At 60.7% G+C, this 26,020-nt stretch overlaps 2 protein-coding genes across 7 annotated transcripts in view; one reads left to right on the forward strand and one right to left on the reverse strand.

Moving 5' to 3' along the window:
* Nucleotides 1-26,020, forward strand: part of RBFOX3 (RNA binding fox-1 homolog 3) — a 121,573-nt gene that overhangs the window by 32,277 nt on the left and 63,276 nt on the right. The window lies entirely within an intron of this gene.
* The window catches only part of LOC135455567 (uncharacterized), a 49,319-nt gene that overhangs the window by 3,395 nt on the left and 19,904 nt on the right, over nt 1-26,020 (reverse strand). The gene's annotated exons all lie outside the window — the stretch shown is intronic.

A 26,020-nucleotide genomic window follows, 5' to 3' on the forward strand; every position in this document is an offset into this window, starting at 1 on the left:
AGTCGTGGAGCTGAGCCTGGAGCTCCTTGGGCATCACCAGGGGGCTGCTGATGCCAGCCCAGAGCTGTTCCATGGGAGTGCTCCATGCCTGCCTGGCCTGGGCTGCTCGGTGCTGCTGACAGCAGCTTCTCCTTCCTCCTCCTCCTCTCGCTGTCCAGGCTGCTGTTGGTGCTGTTCCAGGGCTTTCTGCTGGAATTGTTGGAGGTATTTTGGGATGTGTGTTCCTGCAGATTAATTGACAGGCTGGGGTGTACCAGATGAGGAAGCAGAGTCTGTCATTTTGTTGGTTACTGAGGTTCCAGTTGTTCTGCACCCTGATAAAGCAGTCTGAGGCAGCTCTCCCCTTTGCTCTGCTCGCACGCAGATGCTCCAGGCATCCTTGGCTCTTCCTGGCGAGACAAAATTGAATTTCTAACGGGTAAAAACACACACAGGAGCCCAGGATCCCTTTTGCTGTTCCAGTACCCCCTGTGGATGTGGAGGTGTCCCCTCCTGCTGCCACCCTTCTCACCTGGGGGGTTCAGGGGCTGAGAGGATGGATCCTGAGCGGGAGGAAGGGCATCCACAGGGTTTCCTGGCTGGGAAAAGCTGGTTTCTCCCCGTGCTTTGCTGTTGGTTTTCCCAGAGGTGGAAGGAAATGCACACTCCCATGGACCTTGCCAGGTTGCTCCATTTCCCCTCCAGGATGCTTTTCTACCTGGAGGGAGAAAAAAGCAAAAAATGGCTTTTCTGGAGTCTGGGCTGGTGCTGCTGTGGGAGGTGTGAGACGCTGGGATGAGGATGAAGATGAGGATGAGGATGGGGTTTCCAGGCCCCAGCAGGTTCCCTCCTCTCCTCCTGGGCCCCTCTGGCACTCAGCACTGCCCAGGAGCTGGGGGTACCATGGGATTTACAAGAGAACCTGCACTGGTGGGTTTGGGATGGAGCCGCTGCTCCCTCTGGGCAGCCTGGTGGGTCTGGGGGCTCCTGGGGGTGGGAACGTGGGCATGGCCTGGGAGTGAGCTCTGCCAGGGGGATCTGTGAGGGTGTGTGCACAAACAGGGAGGCTGGAGCTGGGGAAGTCACCACAGCTGGAATTTATGGAAGTGATAAAACAGCTTTTGACAACAGGCTCAGCTCCAGGCAGCTCCTCTGCAGCAAGAGAGAATATTTTCCTCCTGTTGGATCAATAAACAATTAATTCTAAAGCAGGAGCTGGAGCAAAAGGGAGAGTTTTCCAGGCTTCTAAACTCTTAATCAAGCCCTGGGTGAAACACAGATGTGAGAATCTGAGACCTGCTGATAAAATCTTGACCTTGATAACGGGTTCCTCAGTTCCTGGGCCATGGATGATACTTCTTAGCGGAATAAATCCTCTTGTAAATATAGAACTTGTTCCCCAATATTTATGCTTCCAACATGTTTAATGTAGCTTTGCTTAATAATCTGCTTCAAAACGCTGACATTCCCCCCACATTTTAATTGGATTCTAATTTCCATTCAGAATCAGCTTAAATTAAACGAGTTTAAAAATATAGTAAATAATACTTGTAATTCACTTACTCCTACCATAAGCTGTGAAAATAAAGACTCAAATAACCCTCCAAAGCTGCTCATGGTGCAGCCCTCTCCTTAGCAGAGAGCCTGGCGTGCTTTGGCTCAGCGTGGTGGTTTGGGGGTCGGTGCCCCTGAGTTCTTTGGGGCTCAGGCTGTGTGGGGGCAGCTGGGGGTGCTGGTACTGCTGTGCTCATGGGTTTGGGGGTCCTTGGTCACTGCTGTGCTCATGGGTTTGGGGGTCCTTGGTCACTGCTGTGCTCATGGGTTTGGGGGGTCCCTGATCACTGCTGTGCTCGTGGGTTTGGGGGTCCTTGGTCACTGCTGTGCTCATGGGTTTGGGGGGTCCCTGATCGCTGCTGACAGCCCTTTGGCTCTGCTGGCTCCTCCAGCAGCCTCTGGTGATGGAAATGGGCTTTGGTGGGCTTTCCCAGACAGTGCTGGGGCCATCGCTGGTGGGTGGGGGCCGTTGGGGTGCGGGTGTGCTCCAGCACAGTCTGTCTGTGGGCTGGCAGGGTCTGTTCACTCTGCAGGCCTCGCTGGGCTTCTCCAAGAGCCTGTTTTGTAGGAAAAGGATTTGGGGAGCTCTCAGGGTCTGCGCTTTGGCTCATGGGCAGCGATGGCAGCTCTGTGCCCTATAAATGGGACCTGCTGGGGTGGGCACTGCCTTGGCTGCTCTCTGGCCCTGGCATGGTGCCACCTGAGGTCAGGGTGTCCCTGCCTGGTGCCTCAGTCCCTCTCTGGCAGGCTCAGGGCTGCAGGGCTCCTGTGCAGGTGTTTAGCATGCAGGGCAGGTGAGTGATGCTGGAGAACATGCCCTGTGCCAGGGGAGCTGTGGGCAGCCCCTGCTGCAGGCACCAGAGCCAGGATGCAGCCCCAGGTGGGTGCATGGGATGCTCCTGTGCAGGTGTTTAGCATGCAGGCTGGTGGGAGATGCTGAAGAACATCCCCTGTGCCAGGGGGGCTGTGAGCAGCAGGATGTGGCAGCAGCACTGGTGGGGCTCTCCCTGTGTCCCCCCACAAGAACAGGGCATGGGGTGCAGCCCCCTGAGCCCCCCAAGCAGGCTGGCAAGGCTCAGAGCAGCAGATCCATCTGGGGAGGTGCTTCATGGGCTGTGCAAATCCCAGCGTGGAGAGAGGCCCAAATTGTTCTGTGCATAGCCAGGGGTTTTTTTTAAATAAAGCTCTCTCCAGTATATTGCAGGAGTAATTAGGAATCCTGAGCTGGCTGGATCTCGATCTTTATAGCAACACAGCTGATAAAGCATGATTCAGGGACCTCGTTAGCTTTTTTTAAAGAAGTTTTTATTTAACTTCCGTGAAGTTGCCATGGTTACCCCTGTGCATGGCTTCCCTGCCTCTCCTGCCTTGAGTGCAGCTGCCAGTGTTGGGAATTAAACATCTCCATTTGGAGCAGCCGTGGCCTTCCCCCGCTGCCTCCCTGGGCTGTGGGGCCTGTCCCTTTGCCCACCCTGCAAAAGGCTCCTGCTTGGGCTGGGGGATGTGGTGGAGCTCAGCCTGGGCTGTCCAGCGGCTCCTTTTCTGCAGCAGGTGGGGCAGGAGGCTGCTCTGTCACTGGTGGGAAGAGGCTGCTCTGTTGGTGGCACTGGTGGGGAAGGAGCTGCTCTGCTGGTGACACTGGTGACATGGACTGTGCCATGGTCACACACTGCTGTGCCCCAGCACGGCCTGGGTGCTTTTCCTGTGTGACACAAAGCTGGCATGGGAGGCACTGGGAGCAGGAACCAGTGCCCTGAGTCCCATCTCACCGTGCTTTGGCTGGCACAGCCTCGCTGCCCAGGGGGTTTAATGAGTCCCTAATGAGTTGTCCCCAATCCAGCGCTGGGAGGTGACAGATGTGGGCACAGGACAGCCCACTGAGGTGTGAGATCAGCCCGTTTCTGTGATGATGGCCATGATGTGAGCCCCTGACAGAGGTGGTTTGTGATTATGTGCCTTGAGCTGGGCAAACCCCAGGGGATGGGCAGCAGGGAGGCACCTGCTCGGTGCTGGGGGATGCTGGAGCCTCCAGAAGGGACAGTGGCCACTCGAGCAGGTGTTGCAGGGCCAGGTGAGGCTGCGCTGCACCGTGCCATGCGGGGCTGAGCTCTCTGCCGCCAGGGGCAGCGGGGCTGGCGGCTCCCGGTGCTGCTGCGGTGCCGATCCCATCCCCGCGGCTCCCGCCCGGTACCGGCACCGTGCGCCGGGCTGGGGCTGCTGGCCGCGTGTCCGGGCAGGGCTGGACTCCGTCCTCATTCTGTCAAAGTTTTGTCAAGCTCTCCCCCTGCTCCTGCTGGCGCTTTCGGCAGCGCGGGGTGGGAGGCTGCGTGGGAAGTGCAGCCGCACCAGAAATAATCCTGCGCGTCCGGGTGCGAGCGGCGCCGCGGGGCGGCTCTGCCTCTGCCCCTGCCCTGCCCGGCCCGCAGAGGATCGGGGCAGCCGCTGCTGTTTGCTCGTGTCCCCGTCCTCCTCCTCCCTTCCTTGATTTCTCTTTTCCCGTCTCCATTTTCCTTCCCGATGAAAGATTTTCTCGCCGTGTCAAGGCAATGTGACCTGGTTCCGTAATAAAGAGGAGGCTTATTAGAATTAAAGCCCAACAGTGTTAAAAAAGCAATCTTTGCAAGATTGAGGCCATGAGGGAATTGTAAATTCTCAGCAAAGACCTCATTTGAAGGCTGGGATGAAAACACATGCGCATGCACGCACCGCGGCCTGCCGCTGAGGGCACATCTGGTTCAAGAGGAATTTTGGGGAGGATGAGGGACGGGAGCAGCGCTGGGATCCTCCGGCTTTGCTCGGGATCCTCCTGCTGGCCGGGCACGGTGCTGGCTCCGTGAATATCGCCGGGGTTTGGGTTTGTTTTCCTCGTTCTGGGGGATCCCCTCCCGCAGCCCCCCCTGCGCATCCCCGCTCAGCGCTCCTGGCGCAGCCGCCCACCTGCGGCGGGGGGAGCGATGGCAGCCGGTGAGTCAGGGCTCCCCCGGCTCGGCAGCCTCTGCCAGCTGCTCCTCAGACATTCCCGGGGCCGGGATGGGCGTCCCTCCCTGTGCCGGCTCCGTGGAACCCCTGCCCTGCTGCTGGCTGTGGGTGCGGTGTGCCCAGGGTGCCCTGCACATGCAGGTGAGGGCTCCCAGGGGTGCCCCCAGGGCAGATGGTGCCATGGCTTTGGCCTCACCCTGCCCAGGGCACATTTCCCTCCCTCCTGCCCATCTCGATGGATGGAACCCCCAATGCCCTGGGTGTGCAGGGAGCAGCGAGTGCGATGCTGAGGATGAAGAAGGGCTGCAGTGGGCCCCGGGTGAAGAGACCCCGCTCCCCTCCTTCCCTGCCTCCCTCTCCTGTTTTTCTCTCTGCGGCCGCGTCCCCAGGGCTGCCCAGGGCCGGAGCTGCGCTGCGGGAGCGGCAGCGGCCCCGCCGGTCCCCGCGGTGGTCTGTTGTCATCATTTGCTGTTATCAGTGTAATTAGAGAGCCGGCTCTCCCGCACACCTGCGCTGCAGCGCGATGAGGAGCAAATCGGGGCAGCAGAGGCAGGGCAGGCACGGGGGTGTGAGGCCGGGCTGGGGGAGCCCTCGGTGCCCAGCTGGGCTGGGGGGGCCCTCAGTGCCCAGCCGGGGGCCCCGGGGCTCCTGCTCAGCGATGCCCAGGGCCGGCGGAGGCTCTCGGTGAAGTGGAGCCCGAGCCTGGTGCTCCAGGGACACCCCTGCCATCCCCAGGGTTTGTGTCCTGGGCCTGTGGCTGAGGCTGCCCTGCTGCCTGCCCTGCTGCTGGGGCTCCTGCAGGACCCGCTGTGCCAGGGGCACAGACACACGTGTGCCAGGGTCCTGCCCAGGATAGGACGTGAAAGGGTTTTCCCCCAGGTCCCCGGGGGTGTGGGGACAGGCAGGGCAGCTCCCTGGGTGGCTGTGCTGTGCTGCTGGCGTGCACGGTGCTGCCTCAGCTGCTGCCTTTGTTGTCAGTCCTGCTCCAGGATATTAATAGCGAGCGGGAGCCGTGCCCGGCTCTGCTGCTCCTCCACACCTGGCACAGGGGTCCCTGACAGGCTGCAGCAGCTCCTGCCCTGCTGCCTGCGGCCTGGAGGAGCAGGGCTGGCACTGCCAGCTCTCCCTAACGTGCTGTTAACGTAATGTCTTGTCCAGGAGCCTTTCCTGCAGGATAAATGGCCTTTCCAGCCCGAGCCTGCGTGAATTACGCTGACGTTCTGCTCCTGAGTCGATGTGTGTAGGGGAGCTGGGTATTGGATTGGTGAGAGGCAAGAGAAGCAATCTCTGGGAGGCCATCAATTTGGATTAGGCTTTGTGGACTGGGATGGAGGGTAATCACCATCCTTCATTTCAGAGAGGTAAGAAACAAGTCAGCTTCTTTATGGATCATTATGGCTGCAGCAGGAATTGCTTCCACCCCGGCCGTGGCACAGATCCCCCCGCTGGGCACGGGGCTGGAGGAGGGTGTAAAGCCAAGGCAGGGAGCTGGCTGTGCCTTTGGAAGGATGAGCCAGGCTCCAGCCTCTGGGGGCTGCTGCCACGTTCCTTGCTGGCTGAGATGGCCCTGCTGGAGGTGCCTATCTCTGCCTCGGTGGAGTCGGGTGAGGCGAGTGGTGGGAGCCAGTGAGGGAGCAAACGCTCCCCAGGAAACGTCTGGGGGTGGGATTGCGTCCGTTCCCCTTGCAGTGCCTCAACCCGCCAGTGCTGCATCTGCCAGTGCAGGCTGTGATGGATGTGGAGCTCAGCACTGTCCCCTGGCACAGCAGGGTGACAGGGGACCGGGTCTGTGGGTGCCGCATCCCCCGTCCCAGCAGTGGCACGGGAGTGTTGGCAGCCGCAGTCCCAGCCCGGGGAGAGTGCCTGGCTCTGTGGGTGCCGTGTCCTGTCCCGGGCAGCAGTTGCAGCGGTTCCTGGCTCTGTGGGTGCCGTGTCCCCCTCTCTGTCCCGGGCAGCAGTTGCAGCGGTTCCTGGCTCTGTGGGTGCCGTGTCCTGTCCCGGGCAGCAGTTGCAGCGTGTTCCTGGCTCTGTCAGTGCTGTGTCCCCATCCCGGGCAGCAGTTGCAGCGGTTCCTGGCTCTGTGGGTGCCGTGTCCCCATCCCGGGCAGCAGTTGCAGCGGTTCCTGGCTCTGTGGGTGCCGTGTCCCCATCCCGGGCAGCAGTTGCAGCAGTTCCTGGCTCTGTGGGTGCCGTGTCCCCGTCTCTGTCCCGGGCAGCAGTTGCAGCGGTGCCCAGCCCGCTGACAGCAGCTCTCCCTCCCGGGCATCCTCTGCCCGTGCCCACCCCTGCACAGCGGCGATGAAGGGCACAGCCCGTAAACAGGGGAGATGGGATGGGATGGGATGGAAATGGGGCAGCTCCGGTGTGTGTGTGAGCTGAGCCAGCCCAGCCGGGCCGCTGGGGTCGGTGCTGTGTCGCTGCTGTGCTGGGTGGGAGCTGCTGAGGCCAGCAGGGAGGAGAGATCTGCTTTGGCCTCTCGGAGTGAAGGCCTCCCCTCCCTCCCTTTTGTTTGTACTTTTCTTTTCTTCTTTTTTTTTTTTTTTTTTTATATCTGAGTGCTTCATTTTCCAGAAGCTGTCATTTTACATAAACCTCTCAGCGAGGTACATCCATTCCCACTGCCAAAATCTCCATATCAAACACTTGTAACACACGGCTGAAGTGACAGCGCTGCCTGTACGGCTCCGTGCGTTACAAAGGGATGCTGCGGCGGGCAGGATATAAATACTCGCCTCGCGGTGGCACGCACTGAGCTCTGCTGCCCTGCTCCTCGCTGCCCAGCTCAAATTCAGCTGAAACCTTGGCACAGGCACCCGCAGGGCCCTGGTGGCACCACAGCCCCCAGCAGTGCCAGGGTGAGTGGCAGGGTGCCTGTGGGCAGCTGCCGTGCTGTGGTGGGCTCGGGGCTGGGGTGTTGTGTGTGGTGAGTGTGTTCAGCAATCCAACTGCTTCCTTTCCAAATGAAATTATTTTCTTCTGGATGAAGTTCAAATCCAACCCCAAATCCCCGTTTCTTTGCAAAGGAGAAGGAAGGAAACGCAAAGCGTGCTCCCCACCCCCCAAGTCTATCAGTCTTGCAGCTGATGAGTAGAACCATTCCTGCTCGTCCTGGGATTCCCTCCCTGCTCCTGCAAGGATGTCGCTGCTGTGTTCTGTCACACAGGCTGTGAGCCTCAGCTGCTCCAGGATGGACCAGAACTGGGGAGCACTGAGAGCTCCTGAGGTCCCTTATCCCCCTGGGGCCACCACGGTCTGTGGGCACCTGGCCCTGCTGGGTGCTCTGGTGACGTGGCTGTCACTGGCAGGGCTGTCCCTGTCACCTGTAATGCTGTCACCTGGCAGGGCTGTCCCTCTCACCTGTAGTGCTGTGCTTGGTGGTTTCTGCTGCTCTTCCAGGTGGGGACCTCCATGTGGGAAAGATGAGACTTGGTTTTTTTTAAGCTAATAGCATTACACATGGTTTTTAATTGAGTACATTTTGGCAAGTTTGATGACAGTTTTTTTCAGCCTCTCAGCTGGGAGAGATAGGTCTGTGCTCAGCTCCCCTGCTTTCCACACCAGGGAACCTCCAGGACTGGAGATGTTTCTGGGCTGAGCTGTTTCCACGCTCAGGAATTCTCTGGGATCCCTGGGCCCAGCTAAGGCAGTGGTGGCACACACGTGTGTGGGGGTGTTGTGTGTGTCCCCAAAGCCGCCATTGCCCCAGCTCTGCTGTTGGGGGTGTTGTGTGTGTCCCAAAGTCCCTGTGCCCCCAGCTCTGCTGTCGCAGTGCTGATGCAGTGCTGTCAGTTCTCTGGATGCCCCAGCCTGGCTGGAGCTGCCAGCAGAGGGTTTGCTGTGCCCCACCAGGGGCTGGGAGGCAGCTGTGCTGCCCCAGCTGTGCATGGGGAGGGCACAGCTGCAGCCAGATGTGCCAGTGCCCAGCTGGGGTAGGTGAGCTGCCTCTGCCCTGCCTGGTGCTGCAGCTCCTTCCAGCCAGGATGAATCAGCCTTTCCCAAGGACCTGGGAGCAATGTGCCCCCGCTGTGGCCTTGTGTCCCCGGGGAGTCACAGCCCTCCCTGGGCAGGGAGCCACGAGGTGAGGGCAGCGCAGTGCCAGCTGTGGTGGCATCTGCTGCTCCTGCTGGCAGAAGGCACAGAGCTCAGCTCAGTTTGTGTCCCCACGCTGCTCCTGGCAGGAAGAAGGGCACCGTGCTGGTGATGCTCCTGGCTCTGGAGTGCAGCTGCTGGGGGGCTGTGCCATCCCTGAGGGGCTGCTGCACTCCTGGGCACCCTCTGTGGGCTTGGCAGTGCCCGCAGCCAAGGGCTGGGGTTCCCTTTTCCCGCGATGGAGGGAGCTATCCCAGATGGTGCATGGCTCAGCTCAGAGTGCCCTCAGGGGAGGCTGAGGGTCCCTCCCGGTGCTGGAGCCAGCCCCTGGCTCTGTCCCTGCTCCTGGGTCCCTGCCTGCCCTCCTGCTGCCAGGGGCAGCTGCTGCGGAGCCCGGCCGGGAGCAGCCCCTGTGCCAGCTGCCCTGGTGCCACCTTCCCTCCTCCCTGCTCAGCCCGGGGGCTCTTCCCTCCTGCCACCTGTGAGTGCTGGCACGGGAGGGCAGCAGGGCACAGGAAGGGACTGGAGCTGTGCAGGGGCTCAGCCGGGCTCTGAGCGAGGGAGGGCACTTGGGCTCTGCTGGCAAAGTTTCCTCACGGGCAAAGGGATGTTTTGGTGCGTGCTGATTAACGGCCTCCTCCCGACGTGCCACGGCGAGATAAAATATGAACAACTGCATTCTTTGACTTAAAATTTAATTAAAACTATATATCAAAAACGTGAGACCCCAGGCTTAATAAAACCTGATAAAATTATACTAATACACTTCAATTTCAATCCAAGGCTTCCTGATGGAAGAGCGTGAGAGGCTGAGCCTGTAACTAGATTAGCAACACCTCCTATGCAATATTTATGGTGCTGTCCTGCTTGAGATGCATGGCTGCCGAGGAAGGCTCTGACACGGTGATGAAGAGGAGTTGTCAGCCTGGCTTATGCGTAAATAGGAGAGAGGGCGAGGTTGGACGAGCTGTTCCTGCTGGGGGAGAGTGACTTGGGCAGAGCATGAGCTCATGGAGGGAGGAAAAAGGGAAGCAGGAGAGGTGCTGCTGCCCCCGTGCTGCTGTGCCCTGGGGATGATCCCTGTCTGTGGCACCAGTGCCCAGCAGCCACGGGCTGGGGTGAATTGAGGGGTGGCCTCTGCCCGGGGGCTGTGGGCACCTCACCTGTGCAGGTGATTTATTGAGTGAGGATTGGCAGCTCAGAGCTAATCAAACAGGCTGGTTTGTTGTGTGTGCAGGAGTGTGGCTGTGCCAGCAGGAGTGGTGGCACCAGGCTGCTGTGGGCACCCGTGGTGAGGTGCCTCTGCTCCGGACAGCAATCAGCAGCAGCATCAGTTCCCCCATGCTCCTCTCAGGCAGGTTCCCTCTGGCACAACCCAGAGCATTGCTCCGTTGGAGCCTTTCCATGCAGTCCCGTATCCCAAAATCCCAGTTTGGGTGGGAATGCCCTGGATGTGTGACTGCGGGGGTGTCACCCCATGCTGCTCAGAGGGCTCGGGGTCAGCAGCAGGGCTCGGTGTGGCACAGGCTCGGTGTGGCACAGGCTCAGGGGTCAGCAGCAGGGCTCGGTGTGCCCATGGTGCCAGCTCGGCCCAGTAGGAGGAGGCTCGGGCAGGCCCTTAATGGGCACCATAAATCCTGCCGAGACAGGGGAGGTCAGAGCAGGGAGGCAGCAGCTGGAAGCACTGCGGGCACGGCGGCTCCGTGCTCAGAGCAGAGCCCGGGGCTCCTGGCTGAGCACAGGGAGGGTGGCTGGCATGTGCCAGGGGGTGCCCATGGGAACACAGTGTGTGTGGTCTGGGGTGGTGCAGCCAGTGGGGCAGGGGCCCTGCTGTCCCTTCCATGCCTTGGGTGCTGCCTGACCCCCTCCTAGGCTGCTTCCACCTTGGATGAGGTCAGTGTGCAGCCTGGGCTTGCACAGGATGCCGAGCGTGGGGTGCCAGGGCCCTCCCTTGGGGCTGGGGGTGCCAACACCTGGCACTGCCCAGCGCTCTGTGCCCATCTCCCGCAGCTGCCCCCCCTGCTCTCCCTTCCAGGTGAGCGGGCACGCATCCCCTGCAGCGCTGACGTGTGCTGCTGCTGCTGCTGCTGCTGCTGCTCCGAGGCTGTGGCAGCAATTCCAGCAGCAGCAGCGGCCTGGCGTGACCCGGGAGCTGCAGGGAGGGGGTGAGGTGGGCGCTCAGCTGGCGGGGAGGGGACCTGGCAGGCAGCAGCACCAGCCCTGCCAGCCACATGCTCCTGCCCCTTGCCCCCTCTCCAAATCCCTGGGGAGTGGGAGTGAGGGCAGGGCAAGGGATGGGGTTTGTGTGCTGGTGCCCATCGGTGCCACCTCCCCACATCCCTCCTGGCCAGGCTGTGCCCGGGTTCATCCCCCACGCTGCCCCTCTGCCAGCCCCCTGGGGCTGCTCCCTGCTCTGTGGAGCTGTATTTTCAGAGACTGTGGGGGATGTCGTGTGTGTAAAATTAGCGCTGCCTTGTTAGTGCTTCTCAGGCTAATTCGGAGTGAAATGCTTTAGCAGCGGTGGGCTGATTCTATCAGGAGAACAAGAACTAATTAAATTCACTCTGACCATCAAGCAGTAAATTATTTATACCCAGACAGATGCAATCTAATCTGTGGTGTCCAGCCCCACTGAACCTGCAGCTCCCTGGTTCGGGGTGAGGGGCAGAGGGGACCTGGGAAGGGCAGAGCAAGGGTTGGCCAAGAAGGCAAATTATTTTTCCCTTCTGGTGCCAGTGCTGCAGTGGGACCCCTCCGTTGGCATTGGAGCCCCTGGGCCTGCCTGGGGAGCTCTGGGGCTGGGAGCAGGAGAGAGCTGGGGTGTCCTCCAGCAGCTGCCCCTGGGAGCTGGCACAGACCCACCCTGCCAGCTGGGCAGGTGCTTTGCCAACCTCAGCAGGGACATGTGGGAGTCCTCCTCCTCCTCCTCCTCGCAGGAGGAAGGCCAGGCACAGTCAGAGGCCCTCACCTGTGGTTTGCAGCCCCGTGCTGTGGTTTCTGTGTGATCTCCATCACCCCTCCCTGTGCCTCCCCAGCCCCACGCTCTCAGCCAGCTCGGCTCGGGCAGAGTGAGCCGTTATCATCTCTGCAGGGGTTTGTGTTTTGGCCATCTGACCCGGTGCCTGATTAGATCATTCCTGTCACACCGTGGAGCCGCAGCTTTCCCTGCCTGCAGTTCGCTCTAATTGTGATTGAGCCCAGATCCTTTTTCTCTCCAAACCAAAGGGAAGAGTGAAAAATCGTTTGCTGATCCTCTGGGGGTTGTAAAGGATTCCGGCAGCCTGGGAAACAGCTCTGCTTGGGGCTGGGAAAGTAGTGTGGTGAAAACGATCCGGTTGTGTTGTGCGTTAGAGGGACAGAAAGGAGGAATTCGCAGCGCTGGAGGTGCGGGCTCTGCAGGGAGCCGGGAGCGTTTGGCTCGGCTCGGTTCGGCTCAGCCCCGCTCCAGCTGTATCACACTTTGGGCCCGCTGAGCCCGGCCCCTGCTCGCATTTGCAGCGGTGATTAATGTCTGTGGCAGGGGAGGGGAGTCCTGGTGTGAATCAGGCTCGTAACTCCGCACACAGATTTGCAAACCCCGGCGGAGCGTTAATCCAGCGGCTCCCCGGGGCAGGCGGCATGGAGGGGAAATGGGGAAATGTGGAAATGTCACCTTGTGGCAGCAGAGCTGTGACAGGCAGCCAGGCCAGCAGCTCTGTGCTGGAGATGGCTCCTGCTCTCCAGGTCCCACCGATGGACCGCGGGGCCTCGCCATTGATTTAAAAAGGAGAGGAGAAAAAAAGGCGACTGCTTCAGTCTGGCTTTGCTGCTGATGCTGAGGGGACAGATTTGCCTGCTGGCAGCTCTGCCGTTAACTGGATGAGCTGTTCAAGTGTGGGTTATGGGTTTGGGATCAGCCTGGCTGTGCTGGAGAAGGTGCTGAGCCCACATGGATACTGGGGAGAGCCGAGGGGCTCGTTTTGGGAGGTGGGATGGAGGGGCCTTCCCTGGCTGCAGATAACCTTGGGAGGGTGAGGAGCTCTTCCAAACTCTGGCCAGGTCCCTGCTGGGTCTGTGAGACATTGCAGGGTGGGGGAACACTGCAGCCCCCAGGTGCAGGTGGAGCAGGGGAGGGGAGCTGGGTAACAGGAGGTTCCTTCCACTGGCAGGCAGGGAGGGAGGAATTGGGAATATCCCAGCAGCACTGGGAGAGGAGCCATGCTTTCAGAGCCTGGGAACGACTTCCAGGCTGCAAATATCCCCTTCCTGCCCCAAAGCTGCCACAAGAACCTTCCCTGCTCCTGCAGGCAGCTGGCACTGGTGGCCCTGGCATCGCTGGCTGCTGTGGCAGTGCCAGAGTGAGCTGGACCCAGGGGCTGCCAGCGAGGAGAGGCACTGGGAGTTTGGCTTTGGCTCACAGGGATCTCTTGGATGCTGAGCTCCAGGAGCTGGAGCAGTCAGGAGCTGCTCCCAACTGCTCCATTGGGGCGGGATACGAGTGCTCAGAGCCTGGGATGCTCCCACAGCCCCAGCGCTGCTGTCTCCTCCCTCCTGGGTGGCTCTGACCCGGCAGTGCCCGTGCAGTGCAGGAAACACAAGCATTTGGATATTTTTATTTTTATTTTCCGTTTTTGCCACAGTTCCGCAGCCCCTCTGTCGCACTCTTGTTAAGCTGTTAAATCACTCCATTTATTTAGCACGAGCATTGCTGAGAGCTCATTTTTATCTTGGTGAAAACCAGACTTGCTCATGGGCACATAATGAAATTGTATAAATATACCCTTAGCTGGGAATCTAATTTATTTTTCCTGTTCATTATGGGGTAGAAGGCCATTATGAGATGTAGAACTTTTTTTTTCCCCAGTGCTGGAATTGAAGGGCTGGTGCGGGCACTTTTTATACTGATGATTTTGCCCTGATTCAATTTGAGGCTGGTTAGAGCTCAAATACTGAGGCATAATTGACAGAGAGAGGTGTGGGTTGCCATGCTAATGCCCTGGCTGTGGCTCTGTGGCAGTGCCAGGCCAGGGCTGGGGGGAGCACGGCCCAGAGATGGGCACGGGATGGAGATTCCCTGGATTTGGGATATGGAGATTCCTGGATTTGGGATATGGAGATTCCCTGGAGCTGGGATGGAGATTCCTGGATTTGGGATGGAGATTCCCGGATCTGGGATGGAGATTCCTGGAGCTGAGATGGAGGGGAGCAGGGGTGGCCCAGCCCCTGGGCAGCAGAGTCCATCCCTTTGTCCATCAGCAGGATTGATTTTGGACGGCCCTGATGCTGCCATAAAGCCCTGTTTATGGAGCTATAATTAAGCGGGGCCATTTAGCCGGCAGCGTTAAGTGCTGAGCAGATTTATGGCACGGCCCAGCCTCGGGCAGGGCTGTATTTCAGCACGGAGCACACCAGGTTTTTGTGTGTGCTGCGATTGTGTTCCTGTGACAGTGATTAGTATAATGGGGGCTGCCGGGGTCGTGCTGCCAGGCTGAGGAAACAGCAATTACGGGCGGCCGCAGCACCGGCTTAATTGCATCCATTTGCAACCGACACGGGCCGGGTGTGAGGGAGCAGCTGGCAGGGCCAGCCTGGCACCCCCTGCCCAGGGTGGGCTCTGAGGGTCCCTCAGTGGGCACAGCAAGGGGCAGCTCCTGTGCGGGCACTGGGGCTGCTGGGCTGAACCAAACCCTGCCCTGCCGGGCTCAGGGTCCCTCTGCTGGGGCAGTGCCCTGGGACAGCCTGGAATGAGCTTCCCCAGGGACTGGCAGGGCTGGGGGATCTCCCTGTGTTCCAGCCTGAGTCCATTGGCCCTTTGCCATGTGGCCACTCCAGCAGCCTGGGTGCCCCCTGGCTTGTCCCTGTCTGGGGATGGGCAGGCCAAGCTCTGCAGCAGAGGGGAGCAGGGACAGAGCCATCCAAGGGTGCCAGGGCCAGCAGTGGATCTGCCACCGTGCAATTAGAGCTCACCTTGGTGTGCACTTGGCAGCCTTTCCTTTGAACTCTGATGCTCCCCTGGGTTCTGGAGGTTCACCAGCTCAGCCCCTCGCCCCCCTGACAAGGCACAGGGAGGTTCTGCAGAGCAGTTACAGATACCGAGGGAGGGCTGGGATTGAGCTGCTCCTGAGCATCAGGGACTCCTGTGCCCTCCCTCGGGCGGGCCCTGTCCTTCAGCAGGACTTGGGGTGCTGAGGCTGGCACAGGCAGGGCCTGTGGGTGCCAGGGCTGGGCAGCACCCTCTGCAATTGTGGCATGAGCACCCTGCAGCAGCTGGGGGGAGCTGGGCAGGGTGTGGTGTGTGTCCTGCTGCAGAACACAATCCCTGACCTGAAGGCATCACAGGGGCTCATGGATGCACTGCCACAAGTGCACCAAGGACCACAAGGTCTCTTTCCCAGGGCTGAGAGGGCATCTTCCCTGCCCCTGCCCTTGCTGTGTGCGCTCTCCCAGCTCGCTGCAGGAATTAGATGGGCTTTTGCCGACTAAGAGGTGTTAAACGGCTCTAAATACTCCTCACACTGCAATATCTCCACCACGGCGTTTAATGGAGTGCCACAGAAATGCCTATAAATAAACGGAATGCGCCTGTGCCAGCTCCCTCCCACGGCATCGCAGAGCTCGCAGGAAAGCCAGCAAGGGGCTTCTGCTGGGCTGCAGCTCCTGCCCTGGCCCTGCTCCTGCCCCTGTCCCCTCTCTGCCCCTGCCCTTCATTCCCATTCCCACCCTTTTCTTTTTCCCCTTTTCCCCCATCTGGGATCTGGAGCTCTCACCATCCCTCTGGAATGCAGCTGCAGGAGTGAGGATGAGGGGCTGGAAGCAGCAGGGAAGGCCACAGGGCCCGTGGGGACAGCACTGGGAGCTCCTTGCAGCTGTTCCCTGTTGTCCCTGGGTGCCCAGTGGGTGCCCAGGCTGGCACTGTGCCCGTGGGCACCCTAGCATGGGGCAGCACAGCCAGGAGCAAACACAGGTGTAGAGAATGGGCAGAGGGAAGGGCAGGGAGCGTTTCAAGGCTCTTTGTGCTGCTCTCACATCTCAGTCCAGACTCCTTTGTGCCTGGAGATCCACATGCACCAAACCAGATGGATTTCCCACCAGGCTGCCTTAATCTCCAGCATCTCGGCCCTTGATCCCGAGCAGGCAAAACGTGTGTGGGGCTTCAGCTGCTGCAGAATGCACTTTATCTGCTGCTGTGGGGCTGTGCTGCACGGCAGCGCCTCCTGGGAAACGCTGCGAGATTCCTTCCTCATTCCCCTTCCCCAGCCTTTATTATAGAAAATAAACACTCTTAAGGGAAGGGAGGGTGGACAGCGGGCACTCACTGGCACTTCTGGTGCTCCTTGGCTGTGCCAGGTGCGCCTTGGTGTCCCCGTGGCCGCAGGGCAGGGGACAGAGCTGGCTGTGTGTGCAGGGCTGTCCCTTTTGGCACTCCCTGGCAGGGCTGCTCTGTGTCCCTGGGGGGGTTCTGGGGTGCCCGGGGTACCCCTGTGCCGGCTCTCTCTGCGAGGGAGCCCTGGGGCCCCGTGAGCATCCTCAGCCAAGCAGGATCCCTAAATAGGCTCCTCAGCCTGTCAGTTGACTGCCTCTTCAGCGCTGATGAGCCACTCTGGTGTTACTATTTAAAATCCTAATTGCTTTAATCAGCTCGCCTTTAGCCACCGCAGCCAGCGAGCGAGCCCAGGGGCTGAGAGCTCTTCTGTTCCTGCAGCACAGCTGCGGCCAGGCACGGTGTGAGCACCAGCTCGGGTCCGTGTGGGCACCCAGCAGCAGCCCTGCAGGTGCCTGGCATCCCTGTGGGCACCGGCACCCTTGGCTCTGCCCTGGCACAGCCGTGGGACGGTGATGGGGTGGCTGCAGAGCCGAGCACAAGTCCCCCGGGCAGGGGGAGCACAGGAACTGCAATGGATGAGGAGAAGAGGAGCTGCTGTTACCATGGGCTGGCAGATGCCAGCACTGTAATGAGCTGGGAATTCCCATGTCCTCTCCTTTATCGCCGCGAATTCTCTCCCAGGCTAAAAGCAGCTTCCTGCCTGGGTTTGGGGGCCCTGCAGCCCACTCGTGCCTCGCAGCCTCGGGGTGTTCCTCCATCCCGAGCGGTGCGGGGGCGCGGGGCAGAGCTCTCCCGGGGCTGCTCTCGCAGCCATCCGCGCTGGGCTGGTGGGAGATGCCGGATGAAAATAGCGCGGCGCTCCCGGCGAGGGAGCCTTGCGGCACAGCACCCACGCGGCTGCGCCGGGGAGGAGGAGGAGGAGGGAGGAGGATGCTGATCGGCGCCTGACACCGGCTGGGGCAGGGGCACACATGCAAAGACCCAAATCTGTGGGTGCAGCGCTCAGGAGCCCCTCCTGGCTCCCCTGGCAGGTGTGTGGCACAGGGGCATGCCCAGGCTGAGGTGTGTGGCACAGGGGCATCCCCAGGGCTGAGGTGTGTGGCACAGGGGCATGCCCAGGCTGAGGTGTGTGGCACAGGGGCATCCCCAGGGCTGGTCCCCATCCTCGGCAGGAGGCTGTGCGCTGGCAGGGAGCTGGCAGAGGAGGGGCACGGATGCCAGGGTGTGCTGGGCACTGGCAGGGCCTGCAGGCCAGGAGGAAATGAGCAGGAACTGCCCGCTGTGGTGCTGGTGGCAGGCTCTCAGCTGCGGCTCCTCCGCTCCTGCCCAGCCTGGCAGCGGGGAAGGCATTGCCAGGGCCGGGGCTGGCACTGTGGGGGTGTGTGCCAGCTCCTGGGCACCGGCTGCCCCTGCCTTCTGTTGGGGCACCGCGTCCCTCCTGCAGCCCCCGTGCTGTGCCAAGGCAGCCCTGCTCCCATCCTGCCGTATGCAGGGCTGCTCCTTCTCCCCTGTGCGGGGTTTGGGGCAGAGCAGTGCCCCCAGCCCTGGCACCTTTCCCTTGGGCCCTGGATCCCCCCACCTGCCCTTGTGCCCGGCAGCCTGCCCACCGTGCCATTCCCGTGATGGATGGGCGGCATGCGGCAGCGGCCCCGGGGCTGTGCTGGCCCAGAATATCCCTGCATGAGCGGAAAGCCTCGTTCGGGGGATTGTTCAACTGGCGGCAGCCTTCCTGGGGAGTGAGGACATCTCCGCATTTATTCAAGGACATCCCTTCTCAATTAAATCCCTGCATGGGCTAAACAAGCGGGCTGCTGAGATCAAAGGGGGTTTTTTTCCACTCTTTTTTTCCCCGAAATCGTTTAAGCGATGCAGTGGAGGGAGTGCGGTGCGTTTGCCTTCCACACACCTGGTGGGCAGGAGAAGCTGCCATTAAATCCCTGTAAAGGCGTTCCCTTCCCTGTGCTGATATGGGACTTGGGCATTTTGTAGGTGGCAGCCATGGGGTGATGGCACCGGGTGTGTGCAGTGGCCGTGGGTGAACCCAGAGATGTGGGATTGCCCACCCGGATCTGTGTGGCTGATGTGCCGCAGCCCCGGAGGGTCGGGGGGCTCAGCCCCTGCCTGGCCCCAGCCCGGGTGTCCCCCCGCCCCTCCCCGGGCTCCTCGGGGATTGATGGTGTCGTTAAAGCGTCAGGCTGGCCCGGGGCCGGCCCCGCTGCCGCTGGGATTTATGGTGGAACGTGCCTTGGTGAAGGTTTTATCACCGCTGTTAAAGGGCCGAGCATGTGCCGGGGGCCGGGCAGGGGGCTCTGCTCTGCTCTGCTGCCACTGCTGGGCTGGGGTCGCTTTGCTGGGATGGGCTCTGCTCTGCCATCCCTGTGGGGATGGGGTCTGTTCTGCCATCCCTGCTGGGATGGGGTCACTTTGCTGAGCAGGGGACTCTGCTCTGCCATCCCTGCAGGGCTGGGGTCGCTTCGCTGGGCACCCTCAGCTGGGCAGTGTCCCCGAGGATGTGGCAAAGCTGCAGCTCCTGGGCTGCTGTCCCTTTGGGCTGTGCTCGGTGGGAGCCCCCCGGGCCATGCAGCAGGACCTGTGATTTTGGGGTTTTTGGGCATGCACAGCCCCGCGGCCCCGACCTCCTCCCGCTCCCTGTGCCGCGGATCCGTCAGTTAAGGAATCGATCCCTTTGCCACCAGCCCCGGTCTCCTTTTTCCTTTTAAATGGTGTCACTCTGCTATTTCCTGGCCTCTCTAATAGATTTTTATATAATCACTACAGTGCACTTTTAAAGAGCGATAGATCACGTTCATTGCTTTTCCCCGTGATTAATTTCCCATAATAGTCCTCTGTAACACCAAGGCAAAGAGAGGAGAGCAAAGAAAACCCCCACATTATCCACTTTGTGCTCCGAGTATAAATGAATTAGATTTAATTTTTGTTTAATTGTTTCCATAGCTCAGCCTCTGCTAACTTTGCAGGATAATTTATTTTGCAGTCTTGGGGAAAAGAAGGAAGAAAGGTCCCCGTGCCACTCTTTGCCTGCAGCCGCCGTTAATTACAGCTGATTGCCTTCCCTGCCTGATGAGGCCGTGGCTTGGAGGGTCCTGTCACAGCCAGGACCGTGGCTGGTGGGCAGAGAAGGGCCCAGCTGGGCATGGGGGATGTTCCCTGTGCTCTCACATCCAGGGTCTCAGCGCTGTGCTCCTCTCCCTGCCAGGGACCTTGGTGTTTGGAATGCTGTCCTCTGTGTCCTGCGTGGACAGCAGGCAGAGGAGGCTCTGGGAATCCCTTCTCACATCCAGCACCCTCCTCTCTGCCAGCCCAGGGCTGCTGGGTGCGGGCCCGCGGTGCCCCAGCAGGGCAGGGGAGGAGCAGCAGCCGGGGCCGCCCCGTTAGTCACGGCCGGGGCAGCGGGATCTGCTCGGGATGCACCGAGGTGGGAGCAGCAGCTCCGGGAGCCGCGGCCGATCTGCTCCCTCCGAGACCGGCTGCCTTCGGCCCGTTAATCAGTGGCAGTAATTACAATCCCAACTTTACATGTGCAATGTTAATTAAAGGACGGGACGTGGGGATCTGCAGCCTGGCATGAGTGGGGCTGGGGGGTCACTGCTGCTCCCCTCGCTGAGCATGGAGATGGGACCGGGGCTGGGGCCGTGCCAGGCAGGGGACAGGGACAGGCAGCTGTGGTTGTTGGCACTTGGCACTGCCTCTGCTTTGTGGCTCTGTGGTGGCTGCTGCTCGCCTCTAAAATTGCTTTGCTAATGGGGATGGATGGATGGATGGATGGATGGATGGATGGATGGATGGATGGATGGATTTGTTGGGAAACAGAATAATGTATTTGGAGCTCCATTGCCCTCCCCACTTTCCTTTGGCCCTTTGGCCCTGATTTCACCCTGTAGGCTTCCCTGCAGCCTAGCACCCTGAGCTTCCTCTAGGTCGCATCCCTCGCTGTGTGTTGTCCCATTGCTGGAGCCTAGCTGTAGCGATCACCTGGCTTCTGAAGGTTCCTCCGGGCTGTGGTCCATCTGCCTGGGGTCCATTGGTTCAGGTCCAGCCTGGCAGCTTGCTATGGGGTGGGGCTCACATCCCCTCCTGCCATTTAGGGTTCCCTGAGCCAGCCGCAGCTCTGCCTGGATGGGGTCACAACCCTCCTCATTGCAGGGTTCCTCGAGCTCAGCTGCTCTCCCGGGTGGACCCTCCTCTGGCAGGATCCGAGCTTGCCTGGGTGCTTGCTGGGGTGTGGTGGGGCTGCTGGGGTGCTGGTGGGTGCTGCTGGGGTGCCGATGCTGCGGGCGGTGTTGGGGAAGGGATGCTGGGAGAGCCCGGCAGCCGGTGGAGGTGGGAGCGGCCCCGGCACGGCCGGGGGAGTCGCTGAACGCCCGGTCAGCCGCGGGGAGCGGCGCTGAGCAATGTGCTGGGGCGGCAGTGCCCTGGATTATTGCTGCGAGCAGCTGAAGGAGAGCAGGGAAGAGGCGTGAGCTGAGAGGAATGACAAAGAGGGGAAGGAGAGGAAGAGGCCCTGGAGGAGGAGGAGGGGGAGGCTGGATCGGTGCCGCAGGCAGTGCAGGGTGCTCCAGCAGCGATGCTCTGCTGTCCCAGAGCTGCCTGTCCCTGCTCCCTGGGCAGGGTGTGCTGTCCCTGTTGTCCCTGTCCCTTGGCAGCCCCTCCCGCAGTCCCTGGGGTTGTCAGGCTCCTTTCCTGTGTCACTTTTGTTCTCCTGATGGAGACCTGGAGCTCTCAGGTCACTCAGATCCCACTGTCCCTTTCCCCAAGAGGCTCTGACCACGTTCTCTAAAGCTCCTCTGTCTCCTCAGCTGTGCTGGCTGTAAATCTGGGCAGGTCTCACTGGGCTGGTGCCATCTTTGGCTGCTCTGCCTTTCTGACATAAGGAATGCTTTCCCTGGCATTTCCAGCTCCCTGCCATCACTGGCACAGTTGGGAAGGGCAAGGGGAGGACGTGTGCTGGGAGCTGTGGCCGTGTGGTGCCCAGGAGGGCTGGCAGAGCCCTGTGTGGGCCAGCTCGGGGCTTGGGTGAGTCCTGGGGGTGCCATCGTCCCTCCTGCCATCCCAGAGCCTCCTGCGCTGAGGAACCCTGGGAGTGCCCAGGTGAGGGGACAAGGGATGGGCTCTCCCCAGAGCAGAGCTCCGTGCCAGGTGGGCACTGCCAGGGCAGAGCTGGGTGCCACAGCTGGTGATGGCTGTGTTACCATCACTCCTGAGCAGCGCTGCCCTGGCAGGAGCTGTGCTGGTTGCTTGTTGGTGTTTCTCCAAGAGCACCACACTGTGTGTTTGATCTCCAGGTTGGGATGAAGGGATCCCTCAGGAGCTGGCCTGGGGCAGGGTGTGAGTGGGGCTGAGCTCTGCTTGTGGGAGAGCCCAGCCTGGATCCACTGCAGTCTCCTTAAACTGTGAATCTGCTCTTAATTGACCCCCAGGCCCTTTCCTCCATCTTGGAGCTCCTTGGATCTGCTGTGGTCTTTCTCTCTGTCCCTTGGCCCTCAAGGCCTGTTCACAGCCACGTTTTGGTCACTCTGGAGGGCAGAGTGCTGGTCCCAGAGCTGCCAGCACAGATCCCACCTTGGGATCTTCATCCGTCCTCCTGTGCTAGAAAGTGCTGGCATTTCTCCATGCAGCAGCTTCCTCCTGGCAGAGCCCCAGCTGGATCTCCGTGAGAGGCACTCTGAGGCTCTCTGGATGTTCCCCTGTGTGCTCCCTGCCTGGTGGCAGGGTCTGTCCTGCAGGGAGTGAATCCCCCTGCCCTGTGCCCATCCCCTGTAGGGACAGGCTGCTCGTGGGATCCTGGGGATGCTCCTCTGGCTGGGGATGAGCCGGGAGCTGCAGCACTCACCAGGGGATGCTCCCAGCTCCTGGCTCTGGCACATGGCACTGGCACGGGCCAGGCTGCCCTCCCTGGGTGCTCTGGGCGTGCTGTGGCTCTCCCAGCTGTGCCTGGTGCCATGGAGTGCCCGGTGTGGGAGCCAAAGGCTCCGGTGTGCCACAGCAGAGCACAGCCCCTTCCTGCAGCAGCACCAGATGCTTCCCCTGCAGTTTGAGTTTTCCCATCTCATTCATTTTAGAGATTAATTAAAGTGTTTCCCCTCCCTCTCTCCCAACCAACCTCCCTCCCTCTCTTTTCCCTGTTCCATACAGCTGCACATGGATTTTAGGGTCATGCTTGTTTACATCAGTTATATTTACGTTGATGGGTGTTTGTTTTAGGAAAACCAGCAGGAATCCCATGAACACAAATATTGTTTGTGTCCCACGGCTGGTCCTGCAGCCCCACAGGCCCATCCTGCACCCTGGCTGCAGCTCTGCATGGAGAGCTGTGCCGTGGGCACGCAGCATCTTTGGGGTGCTGTGCAGTGACCTGCAGTGCTCACGGGGTGCCCGGGTGGGTTTTCCTCACAGCCCTGGTCCCGTGCTGGGTGCTGGCAGCCGGGCCAGCTGCCTGTGTTTGCCAGGGCTAATCCCCATCCATCCTGGTGCAGGGACAGGGATCTGCCAAAGCGCCTTTGATGGGGCACGCGGTGGGCTCGCTCTTTCATCGGGAGCTCGGAGGAGGGAGAGTGTTGAGGAGAAGAAAGAGAGAGGGGCGGAGGAAGGATAATTATTTTTTCCAGCGGCTCTGAGCTGCTGGGTGCCTTTAGAGCTGCCTTTGTGTTCCGTGGGTCAGGCTGGGCAGAGCCTGGCCCGGGGCTGTGTGGCACAGCCGCCTTTGTCGTGGGGCACGGTCTCGGTTGTTAACGGGGACGTGGAGCCCCAGAAGCTCAGATCTGCCGTGTGGCTGGTGGGAGGGATGTGCAGGGCTGCCTTATCACGCTCGTTTAACTGGTTAATACATCTTCAGAGCAAATAATGCAGGCTGGGGGTGAACTGCTTAACCAACCTCATTACTATTGTGCATTTAGCAGCTTGGAGAAAGATAATACCTTTCAGGTTTGACCCAATTTTAGTTTTTGTTGTCATAACCATGGAAAATCGACCTTCAGAGACCCTCAGCAGTGAGCCTGAATAGGAAGTGATTTACAGCAAAAGTGCCGTGTGGAATGCTTAATGCACTAGTGCAGGAAAACAGACTGCAAGCAGCTGCTGGCATGCATGGCCACAGGCAGGGCTGCCCCGGCTGCTGGCACCCTGTCCTGCTGGCACTGCCCTGCCGTGGGCACAGCCTCCGTGTGCCAGGCTGGCACAGCTGTCCTGGGGCTGTGCTGGCCTGCACAGTGCTCTGTTCCCTCACTGCAGTGCCAGAGCTCCTCGGGGCACCTCTCCCACCATGCCAGCCTGTGGCTTTTCTGTGGCGCCCTTCACCTTTGAGCGGCGCTGTGGGAGCGGTGCCAACCCTGCCACCGTGGTGCCAGCCCTGGTGCCAGCCCTGCCGCCACGCCAGCAGCGTTCCCACGGGTGAGATGTCACCCACACCTGCAGGGGTGGCTCCCATCGCTCTGGTTCTGTCTGTGGCAGGCAGAGACATCCCCATCTCCAGCAGTGGGGGTGAGCGGGACCTTCCCCCTGCTCCTGTGGGGAGGAGGGTGCCAGGGGGTGACGAGCCTTCCTCCCCTTTCCCTGAGGCAGCTGCTGGCTCTGCCACCCAGGCCTGTCTCTGTGCTGCTGCTGCTGCTGCTGTGGTGTGTGGGTGGTCCCTGTGGCACGGGATTGTGCTGGCAGCACTGCCTGGGGCTGGGGGAGTGCTGGCAGCGGCTGGTGCCCACGGGAGGGGGTGATGCCCACGGGAGGGGGTGATGCTGTGGGCTGCAGGTGGTGCCCGTGGGCTGCAGGTGGTGCCTGTGGGTTCCAGGCTCCCCCAGCACTGGGAGCACTGGGAGCAGATGGTGCCCATGGGATGCAGGCTTCCCCTGCCCAGCCCCAGCAGCAAGGGGCTCTGCTCACTCCTGTGGGAGCTGGGGAAGGGGTGAGTCCATCCAGCCAGGGGGGCAGTGGGGCTGTGGCACTGGGGCCATGCTCTCTCCCTCCCCGGGGCAGTGCTGGGCTGGGGGCACACGAGGGCAGGCAGTGCTGGGTCACTGGAACTCTGCTGTTTGGCAGCTGAAGGAGAAGCTGCTCCCTCAGCGCAGGAGCTGAGGCTCTTTAGCCTTCCTCAGTGTCACCTCCATGGCCATGGATACCTCCAGGTGTGACGTAAGTGAGACCCGGGGAGAAAAACATCTTCTGTTGAGCATCAAAATCCTATTAGTGAGCTGCTGCTGCTGCTGCACTCACAGACATCAGCTGTGGCGCAGGGAAGTGGGGAATAGCTGCAGGTTGGGCTGGAGCAGGAGCTGGGGCTGCTCAGGTGCTGCTTCAGCGAGTTTGCTGCTGAAAGAAAATCCCTCTCCTGCTCCTCTGCAATCCAGGGAAAAGCACTGTGGCTCCAGCTGCCCCCCAGCTCCTGCTGCCCCCAGCCCTGCCTGCTGAGGGGCATTTCCGTGGCACCCCACAGAAATGGGTCTGACAGGAGGCACCGGGCTGGGGCCAGGACCTGGAGGCAGCAGCAGAGGCTCAGGCTCCTGAAAATGAGCAGCACAGCCTTGGTCCTGCCCCTGCAGCAGCCGCCAGGCTGGCCCAGGGATTGCAGATGCTGTGGGCAGCTGCATCATCTTCCCATCTCCTCCCTGAGGTGCTGCTGGCTTTGATAAAACCTCTCAGCCTTGCAGGGGTTGGCTTGTTGATCTAATCGCTGTGGTTTAGTGTGCAGTAAAAGCCCGGCGGCTCCTGGGGGAGATGCCCCGCAGGGATCTGCAATTCACTCTCCATCCCTCCTGGGGAAGGAACACTTCCCAGTGCCGGGGATGCTGTGGGGATGCTGCTGGTGCTGAGGGAGGCTGCTGGGCCCCCAGCACCAGCGGGGAACATGCCAGCCCCTGTCCTGCACTCACGTGGCTTTGCTGTTGAAAATAGAAAGTGCTGAGAAGATCCTGCTGTGTTCAGTTTGTTTCAGCGATGCAATTGGGTTTTCCCAGTGTTTGTCTCGTCCTGCACTTGCTGACCATGATTGGAGGGGTTCAGAGGGGGGCAAACGCCACAATGTGAGTCCCTCTGAGCCCCCAGCTCCAGCGTGGCTCTGGTCACTGACAACCACAGCTGGGAGGGAAGAGGGGCTGGTGGCAGAGCCTGTGAAGGGGACAGCCAGGGGGAGTTAGGGGACACCCAGGGGGATTAGGGGACACCCAGGCTGTGACAGACCAGCATTAAAGAGGCTGGGAGGGAAGGGCTGGGGAGCGACGCTGCTGTGCCTGCTGATCAGGAGCAGAGCTAATGAGCAGGGCTAATGAAGCAGGAGGGGAATTCCAGCGAGTCTGGGGAGCGCCTGCCATGCTCACTGTGTCTCTGTGGGCTCTCTGTGGTCTGTCCCCAGACCTGTGACGGTGCCCATTGGGAGCTCACACCGCTCCCAGCCGCGTGCTCCGTGTGCTGGGTGAGTGCAGGTGCCAGCCCCAGAGTGGGCGCCTCCAGTCTGCTGCTGGGGCAGCATCCAAGCCCCTCTCCAGGCTGCCTCTTGGGTTTTCACTGGCTGGATTTTTGCTACTGGATTTTTACTGCTGGGAAGCCCATCCCTGTCTGCTGGGGTTATTGGAACGTGCTGGGTGGATGTTTGGGGGACACTGGTGGCTTCACAGAGCCCTGGCAGCAGGGATTGCTGCAGAGCCAGCCTGGGGGCCCAGCTCCCTTCCCACCTCCCTGCTGGCCACGGCTGGTTCAGCCTCAGGAGGGGATTTGCAGCCACCCCAGCAGGCAGGACTTGTCTTCCCCCTCTCCTGGGTTTTAGTGAGCCAACCTTGGAGGACCTTGAGCGCCACTCCTGCAGCTCTGCTGTGACTTATCTCCCAGCTTCTGCCCCTGCTCCACCGAGGGGATAAATCTCAGTTCCTGGTGTGGAGCCGATGCTCTGAGCCCATCCCAGCGCACGGTGCAGGTGCTGTAACTCACAGCACAGGGGGGCTGCCTGGTGAGGTGCCAGGGGACGTCACTGCTCTGTGCTCTGATGGATGGGCTGCCCGGGGGAGCAGGGAAACAGTCCCATTACAGTGGGGGACAGGCTGTTAAATTATCTCCTGTCCAACCTGGGTCGGGGAAAACCAAACTGGAGCTGCTGGCGGCCTCCAGAGGGGGAGC

Source organism: Zonotrichia leucophrys, chromosome 18, assembly GCF_028769735.1.
Source record: "Zonotrichia leucophrys gambelii isolate GWCS_2022_RI chromosome 18, RI_Zleu_2.0, whole genome shotgun sequence".
NCBI classification, from domain to species: Eukaryota; Metazoa; Chordata; class Aves; order Passeriformes; family Passerellidae; genus Zonotrichia; species Zonotrichia leucophrys.